Source organism: Ursus maritimus, unplaced genomic scaffold (genome assembly GCF_017311325.1).
Source record: "Ursus maritimus isolate PB19 unplaced genomic scaffold, ASM1731132v1 scaffold_1, whole genome shotgun sequence".
Classification (NCBI taxonomy): Eukaryota; Metazoa; Chordata; class Mammalia; order Carnivora; family Ursidae; genus Ursus; species Ursus maritimus.
This window is the reverse complement of record NW_024423343.1, coordinates 60,550,797-60,560,548: the sequence shown is the minus strand read 5'-3', so window position 1 is coordinate 60,560,548 and position 9,752 is coordinate 60,550,797.

Genomic DNA, 9,752 nt, shown 5'->3' with positions numbered 1-9,752 from the left:
CCCAATCACCTCCTCTCATTCTGCTCAGCACAGCTCTAAATCCTACCAAATCCCCCACCCTTCCTGGCCCTCCAAAACCCTTTCCATGTGCCTTCTAGAACCCTCAACTTCCAGATGTGAGATAAACATGCTCTCCTATATCCTTAACCTCTTTCATCAACATTTCCTCTGACTCCTTGACCTCACTGTGTGTGATCTTTTTTTTAGGAGCCTGATGCGGGGCTCAATCCCATAACACCGGGATCACGCCCTGAGCCAAAGGCAGACGCTTAACCACTGTGCCACCCAGGTGCCCTGACTGTGTGTGATCTTTTGGTCTCCTGAGTTCACTGGCTCCCCTACAGCCTTTTCAAGTGAAGTAGGTATTCCTCTCACATGCTGTTTACTTGCAAGCCAGAAGGAGAGATATTTGTTTGTTCTCTTTGCCACCTATTGTCACTCAACCTAGTCTTCCTTCTTTCTTCAAAAGCCCCGGCTCCTTTTTCTACACTTGAATGATCTCCCAGTCACACCTACTCCTTCACTGAAGACTTGACATCTGACTCAATGTCTTCCTCTTCATCCCTACTCTTACCATTTTTATCTATCCAACACCCTGGGTTCTCCAATCCACTGACCCCATTACTTTATTTATTTATTTATTTATTTATTTATTTATTTATCTGACAGAGATAGAGACAGCCAGGGAGAGAGGGAACACAAGCAGGGGGACTGGGAGAGGAAGAAGCAGGCTCATAGCGGAGGAGCCTGACATGGGGCTCGATCCCATAACGCCGGGATCACGCCCTGAGCCAACGGCCTTGACGCTTAACCGCTGTGCCACCCAGGCGCCCCCCATTACTTTTTTTTTTAACTGTCCATTATATCTGTCTTGTCTTATGCTCCCCCTTGTCTGTCTTTGATTCTCTGGTCCATCATTAAGAAAAGCAACTTAGATTTTTTTTTATAGACTTTTTCTTAAAGATCTTATTTATTTACCCTAGGGAGGAAGGGGGCTGGAGGGACAGAGGGGAGAGAGAGAGAATCCCACGCATACTCAACACTGAGAGTGGAGCCCAATGTGGGGCTCAATCTCACAACCCCAAGATCATGACCTGAGCTGAAATCAAGAGTCAGACACTTAATCAATTTATTGAGCCACCCAGGCGCCCCCAACTCTACTTCCATTATACTTACTTCCCCTGCTGAGTATAATTCTAGACCTTCCCTAGGCCAAGAGCAGAGTAGCTGAACACCGGAGCTGCTGTGGCTTAAATTTATGATCACAAAGTTGAAATAAGCATTCAGCATCTGCTCAAAACTGTATAACATCTTCCTAGTAAGGTCAATATTTTACTCTCTCAGTCAACTGTTTTATATCTTCTTTTTTTTCCCTAGAAACTCCAAACGTCTCTGGAGCACTTGGGTGGCTCAGTCAGTTAAGTGGTCGACTCTTGATTTTGGCTCAGGTCCTGATCTCAGGGTCGTGAGACTGAGCCCCATATTGGGCTTCATGCTCATTGCAGAGTCTGCTTGAGATTCTCCTTCTCCCTCTGCCAGCTGCTCACATGGGCGTGCTCTCTAAATAAATAAATAAATAAATAAATAAATAAATAAATAAAATCTTAAAAAAAAAAAAGAAATTCCAACCCTCCCTGAGTATCAGATAATGATCTATCACATACTTTACTGAATAAAACATGGCAACTAAACAAGGACTCTAACCACCAACACTTTCAGTATCTTTAGCAATATTTTCTATCTTCCCACTTGTTACAATACAAGGGCTATCGCTCTGTCAAAGGCTAGTCCCCTCATGCTCTGGATCCTATCTTCTTTTTCTCAAGTATATCATTCTTGCAATTGCCCCATTCATGGGTCATCAATTTCTCCCTTGTTTATTATGGAATATTCCATCCTCAGAGGTAAAGTATCATTTTTAAAAAAAAATCCCATTGTTATAAAAAGTCTATATTTGACCCTATATCTCCTTCTAGGAGCAGCCCATTTCTCTGTTCCCCTTCATAGCAAAAGTTCTCAGAGTTGTCATTCCTTCTCTTTTCCCAGTTCTTCACCTCCCATTCACTGTTACAACCCACTCCCTAGCTTCCATTCCCATCACATCACTAAAACGAGTAGTATCAGGTCACCTATAACTTCCATGTTGCCAAATTCAATGGACACTTCTCCGTCCTCGTTTCACCTGAGGCCTTGTACACACTGATCAGTTCGGTAGGCTCAGGGGCCAGTTACAATCTCAGATGGTGCTAATTAGCGCCCTCCTCAGCACTGTTGGACTTGCTCTGGGGAACCGAATCTCAAAACTTGCAGCCAGACTAAATTACTCTTAAAGAATATCAAGAGACTGCGTGCCTGGGTGGCTCAGTTGGTTAAGTATCTGGCTTTGGCTCGGGTCATGATCTCAGGGTCCTGGAATTGAGTCCTGCATCGGGCTCCCTGCTCAGCAGGGAGCCTGCTTCTCCCTCTCCCTCTGCTGCTCCTCCCTGCTTGTGCTCGTGGGCATGCTCTTTCTCTCTCTGTCAAATAAATACATAAATAAATAAGTCTTAAAAAAAAAGGAACCAATTCATTATTCTGGAAATTGATAAAAAGTAGAAAAATCAAGCATATATCCTGCCTTTCCTGTATGAGCTCTACATCAAGGAAACCAAAACGTGAAGGTGGTAACCTTTTTTTTTTTTTACTAGAGAAATTCCAGCTAATAAATGCAGAAGGAATTATAAACTAATCACCATTTTGCCATCTTAATGAAATAACGGATCTGGTCAGTGATCATCAACAGCTGCTAAAATCATTAGGTAAGAAGCTGATGGGGAACTTTATGATGGAACAGGCTGACAATACTTGAGACTGGTGATTAATTTTAATATTCGAAAAAGGAGACTAACAGACCTTACCTGCCTCCTGATGTGATGCAATGAGAGCACAGCATCACCTATGGAGTGTTCCTCCTGAAGTTTCTAGCCCGAATCTTATCAAGCCTCTAGACCTAATTTTCAGTTTGTAGGAAACACAAGGAACAGAGGAACATTTTATTTATTTATTTATTGTCTGTTTGTTTTAATATCTTATTTATTTATTTGAGAGAGAGAGAGGGAGCATGAGCAGAGGGAGGGGCAGGGGGAGAAGGAGAAGCAGGCTTCCCACCGAGCAGAGACCAGACTTGGACTCGATCCCAGGACTCCAGGATCATGACCTGAGCTAAAGGCAGACGCTGAACCGACAGCCACTCAGGTGCCCCTCAAATAAATAGATTAAAAGGAATTTAAGAGGCATATCAACAATGTAATATGTGAATAGCATTTGCATCCTGATTTGAATAAAGGAACTGAAAATATATTTATGAGACAATTGAGGAAATTTGAATACGAACTGCATATTGATGATATTAAATAATTTTTGTTAAATTTAATTTTTGAGTATGATAACGGTAAAGATGGTTATTTTTAAGTCATCATTATTAAAGATACAGATGTAAGACTTTACGGATGAAATCATGATGTCTGCCATTTGCTCTAAAATAGTCTGGTGAGGGTTTGGGGGAAGTGGGTGACGTAGAGATAAAGCAAAATTGATCATATGGTGATAATTGTAGAAACTGGATGATGAGTATTTGGGGAGTTATTATATACTATTCTTTCTTTTTTTTAAAAAAAGGATTTTATTTATTCATTTGACAGAGAGAGCACAAACAAGGGAAGCAGCAGGCAGAGGGAGGGGGAGAAGCAGTCTCCCCGCTGAGCAGGGAGCCCAATCCCAGGACCCTGGGATCATGACCTCAGCCAAAGTCAGCTGCTTAACCCACTGAGCCACCCAGGTGCCCCTATACTATTCTTTCTAATTCTGGAGTGTGCTTGAAACTTTCCGTGATATGGGGCACCTGGGTGGCTCAGTCAGTTAAGCGTCTGCCTTCAGCTCGGGTAGTGACTGCAGGGTCCTGGAGCCCAGAGTCAATTCTGGCTCTGCTCAGCAGAGAGCCTGCTTTTCCTTCTCCCTCTGCCTGCCACTTCCCCTGCTTGTGCTTGCTCTATCAAATAAATAAATAAAATCTTTAAAAGAAAAAAAAAAAGAAAATTTCTGTGGTAAAACTGAAAACAACCAAAACCAAAAACAGAAAACAACACTTACAACCCTCTGAGCTCTCTTCTTGAGAATTCTTTCCAAAGCCTGCGAATGGTTTATTAGTAACACCTTGACAATACAATACTTCATCTAATTTCTTTCGTTTGGGTCCCTTGAGTCTCTTAAAATTCCCCATGGTTCTTCTGAGTTAATTTATTACTTCATTTCTGTTTTTGAATGAGGAGGCTAGAACTCCTTCCGTTGGGATTTTTCTACTAATTGTACAGTTATGTTCCCCAGTATGTGGCTTAGAGCAGTCCTCTCAGTAGGAGGCGCTGCCCTCAAAGTATGATTTCAGTTTGTGTGTTAGAAGATCCCCCAGATTCTTTCATTTTGTAAAACTGAAACTCTATATCCATTAAACAGTAACTCCCCATTCTCCCCTCCTCCAGCCCTTGGCAACCACCATTACACCCCGTCTTGATGATTTTGACTACTCTAAGTGCTTATATGTAACATTTGTGTTTTTGTGACTGACTTATTTGTCTTAGGATAATGGCCTCAGGTTTCATCCATGCCATTACCATACTGCAGAATTTCCTTCCCTTTTAAGGCTGAATTTATTTGTGGAGTTCCACTGTAGGTATTGAATTTAATTCCACTGTACCGCATTTTATACTACATTTTGCTTCTCCATTCATCAGTCAGTAGACACTTGGGTTGCTTCCTCATTTTACTTATTATGAATAATGTTGCTATGAACATGAGTGTACTACCTGGGTTTTTAAAGTGACTAATTTCATTTCTTCTCTTTTAAAACATTTCTTTCTAAATTTGGATAACCATGCTAGAGCTAGCCGTGGTAACAATTTTTTCAGTAAATGGTGCTAAACCCTTGATTTTCTATCCATACAGGAAAAACAAAAAGAAAAACAAAAAACCCTGCCATCTACCTTATATTGTATCCCAAAATTAATCTGAAATGAATCACAGAATTAAAGTCAGAAGCAGACAATTAAGCTTCTAAAAGAAATCAGGGGAGGCTATTTTATGACTTTGGGGTAGGCAATGATTTCATAAACACAATATAAAATGCAGTAATCATCCAAAACACTAATAGGAGAGTGAAAAAGCAAGCCGTGGCCTGGGGGAAGATATTCGCAGTATGTATATCTGACACAGGATTTGTATCTGGATTATATAAACAAACTCTTAAACGATCATTTTTTAAAAAAGACATAACATAATTTTAAACATGAACAAAACACTTGGATAGACATTTCACAGAGGACGATGTTCAAATGGAAAGTAGCACATAAAAAGGTGCTGAACGTTGTAAATCACCAAGGAAATGCAAACTAAAGGCACAATGAGATACCATCACACCATTGTTAGAATGGCCAAAATTAAAAATAATGACAGTATGCTTCCTGGGATGTTTAGCAGATACATTGTTGGTTCATGTAAAAATGATAGGACCACTTTGGAAAGCTATTTGGCAGTGCATATCAAAACTAAACACACACTTGCCCTGCGACCCATGTTTTTCACCCTTAGTTCTACACCTAACGTCTACCCAAAGACACACACAAGAGCAGAGCAGCTTTATTCATAATAGCCAAATGCCCAGCAACAGAAGAATGGACAAATTGTGGTATATTCATGCACCGCGTGTACAACATGATTCCAGTTATGTTGCCTCCTAGAACAGGCAAAGCTAAGCGATGATAGTTACTTTTAAGAGGCTATTGACTGGAAGGAGAGCATGAAGGAACTTTCTAGAGTGCTGAAAATGTTCTATGTTTCAATGTGGGTGGTGATTACAAGGTATTATTCATTTGTGAAGCCATACACTTAAAAGTCATGTATTTTACTCTTTGTGTGTTATAATTCAATTTTTAAGTTTACCCTGCAAAACGGCCCCTTCTTGTCCCTTTATGTGTCACAAATATTTTATTTTAGACAAAGTCTTAGTAAAGAACCTGAGTTGTTTTATCATCTTCCATGTGTTGCCTCTTATAGAAGATCCACCAATAATTTATGTTATATTACATGTTCACTGCATCAAATGTAGCAAACTGACCCACGAAAATTTGGTTTATTAGACAACTTGGGGGGATATTGGAGATCTAGGGGCAAGTTCCAGGTATCCCTCCAAAAACCTCACACTCTGGTGATCTGTTACAATGAAGGCAATACAAGATTCTGTCATACACACAAACATCTATTAGCAAGAGGACAGAAAAAATCACTTCTACGGGAGGCACTAGACTTCTGAATTTTAGGCATTCTGACATTCATCTTGCACACAAAAAAATAGAAAAATCTAGTACGAGCAAACTTCAGAGTGGTGAGCTCTGTTCGGGAGCTTTGATTTATTTGAGTATTCTGCTGCTCAGTGATAAATCTGTTGACTAACTCTGACCAAAAGGCTAAAACATTGACACATCTGCCTTGAAGAAAGTTTTCATCCTCTTTTGCCCCTGTCTCTCATTAAAGTCAAGTTTGAATACTAATTCCATTCTATGAGGCCATCAGAGCTGGTATGACAGCTCCAGGCTGTCAGGGACTTGGATTCCTTCTATTGTTGCTTTGCCATATCTGTGGTGTTGCTTTTATTTGCTTGGTCCAGTTGTGCACATCCACACCCAGCTAGTGGGTAGAGAACAAATTCATTCTCTTTACAAATGACCTGGAAGTTGGGGTGCCTGGGTGGCTCAGTCAGTTAAGCATTGCCTTCCGCTCAGGTCATGATCTCAGGGGTCCTGGGATCAAGCCCTGAGTTGAGCTCCCTGCTCAGTAGGGAGTCTGTATTTCCCTCTTCCTCTACCCCTCCCCCAACTCATGCTTGCTCTCACTGTCTCTCAAATAAATAAATAAAATCTTAAAAAAAAAAGAATGATGTGGAAGTTGCACACATCACTTTCACATCTCATTAGCCAGACATGGTCTTATTTAGCTGCAAAGGAGGCTGGAAAAATGTAGCTTTTATTTTATTTTTAAAAAATTTTTAAAGATTTTATTTATTCATCTGACGGAGAGAGAGCACAAACAGCGGAAGCGGCAGGCAGAGGGAGAAGCAGGCTCCCCGATCAGGGAGCCCAATGCAGGACCGGATCCCAGGACCCTAGGATCACCACCTGAGTTAAAGGTGGACATTTAACTGACTGAGCCACCCAGACACCCTGTAGCTTTTATTTAAAAAAAATAATTTTTTTAAAGATTTAATTTATTTATTTGAAAGAGAGACAGAGAGCGCCCAAGTGTGGTAGGGGTAGAGGGGGAAGCAGACTCCTCAATGAACAGGGAGCCCATCACAGAACTCTATCCCAGGATCCTGGCATCATGACTTAAGCCGAAGGCAGACACTTAACCAACTGAGCCACCCAGGTACCCCTATTTAAAAATTTTTTTAATTTAATTTATTTTTTAAAATTCAAGTATAATTAACATACAGTATTATATTAGTTTTAGGTGTACAATGTAATGATTTAACAATTCTAAACATTACTCAATGCTCATCACTGTACTTTTCTTTCTTTTTTTTAAGATTTTAATTTAATCTCTACACCCAACGTGGGCTTCAAACGTACAACCCCGGAGATCAAGAGTTGCATGCTCTACTGACTGAGCCAGCCAGGTGTGAGAAAGAGAGAGCGCACTGGAGTGTGCATAAGCGCGGGGGGAGGGGGGGTGCAATAGAGGTGCGGAGGGAGAGAATCCCAAGCAGATTCCCTGCTAAGTGCACAACCCAGGGTAGGGCTTGATGCCATGACCCTGAGATTATGACCCAAGCCAAAATCAAGAGTTGGGTGCTCAATCTACTGAGCCACCCAGGTGTCCCTGTAGTTTTTATTTCTGATTGGCCATGCACTTGGTTAAAAATCAGGGGCGATTTTATTATTATAGAGTAAAGGGAGATCCGATATTGGGGGATAAGTAATAGTTTAGGCCATAATGACAAAAGTGGTTAGGCTGCAGCCCTTCTCAGCAGAATTCGCTAGTTAATTACTCCGTCCTTGTAACAATCTCCTTCTTTTAGCATCTCTGGCACCATATTTTTCTAGAACATCTCAGGCTGTGCTTATTCTAGCTCCTGTACAGGCTTCTCTTCCTTTATCCAATATCTAAAAAATTGGATTGCTAGAGTTTCAGTCTTGCACCCTCTTATCTTCACTGTCTATACTCTCTCTGGGAGAGCTCATCCAATGCTGTAACTTTAAATATCTTCTTTTTGCTTGTAACTCCAAAATTTGTATTTCCAACTCTACTTTTCCCCTAAGTTCCAAATGGATTTACCAATTGTCTACTTGACATCTCTACCTGGAGGTCTAATAATTCCAAATAGAAAAAGTCTAAATGCTCAAAATAGAATAATACTATTATCTTAGATTAATTGTTCTCAAAGTGGGGGGAAGGGGGCACAGGAGGAGCAGTAACCACCTTCTAGTGTTTAGAAATGTGGGTGGGATTTTTCATTGCCACAATGGCTGGGGATGCTACTTACATTTCTTCTAAAAGTTTTTTTAAAGTCAGCATTATGTTTGTGAATTTCATCAATGTCAATGCATGTAGATCTAGTTTGTTTTTTTATCACTGTATAGTTTATTATTTTCTTTCTTTAATTGCAGCACAGTTTAGTCACCCATCCTTTTTTAGGGGAGGCTTAGTTGATTTCCAATTCTTTGCATTTACATACCATTCAGCTATGAATATTCTTGCACATGCTATATTGTGTATAGATGTGAAAATTTCCCTAGAATATATTTTTAGGAGTGGACTTTGGGGCCATCAGTTATACACATCATACACTTTAACAGATATTACCAAGTTGCTCTCCAAAGTGATTATACTAAATTTATACCCAGAGAGATAGTCTTTTAGTATGTTATCCTATAAAGTTAAGCTATGAAAGGGATGGATATCAGCCTGAGAGAAAGTCTTCTCGGTGCTTTATCTGAAAAGATGAAGCAACCTGGTGTGCAGCCAGAAATCCATTTTCCCCCTAAAGGTGGTGGCTGTGTGAAGCTTGGCCCATGGAAGAGAGAGGGGAGGTGAGGGATGGGAGACGGGAGGAAGGGAAGAGAAGGGGAAAGGGGAGAGGGAGGAGGGGGGGTGAGGAGGAAGGAGGGGTGGGGAGGGAAGAGGAAAGGGAGAGTAAACCGAATGGGAACACTAAATAAATGTTCTCAGTAAGTGTGGTTTCTGGTAGTAGACTGTATGTATCCGCAGTTCTACCCAGACACTGTAGGGCATAAATGAGCGGTGACATTTGTTTAGGTGCCACTGTCTCTAGGCAGGGTGTGGGTCTTCTTTTAATTCCCAGTGCTAAGTTCCATACCAAGACATTAGTAGGTAGGTAATAAAGTTTGCTGAATGGATGAGTGGGAGTACTTTGACATACATTTGAAGTGGTTTTTTTTAAATACCCATATTCTCACTGACTTGATCAAAAAGAAAATTAACTTTTTAATTAAGTCTGGCAGAAAGTAGAGATTAGACAAGCATTTGTTGAGTGAATAAAAGAGAACCTGATTCGTTTGAATTTAAATTACCTGAGTATAACAATTTTTTCTCATCGGCTTGATGCAATCTGGATTGAATCTATAACTGCATTTTCCCCCCAATAAATACATTTTATCTATTTTGGGACTGCCAAAAAGCCCTGAGATTACTTAAAAGGCTATTTC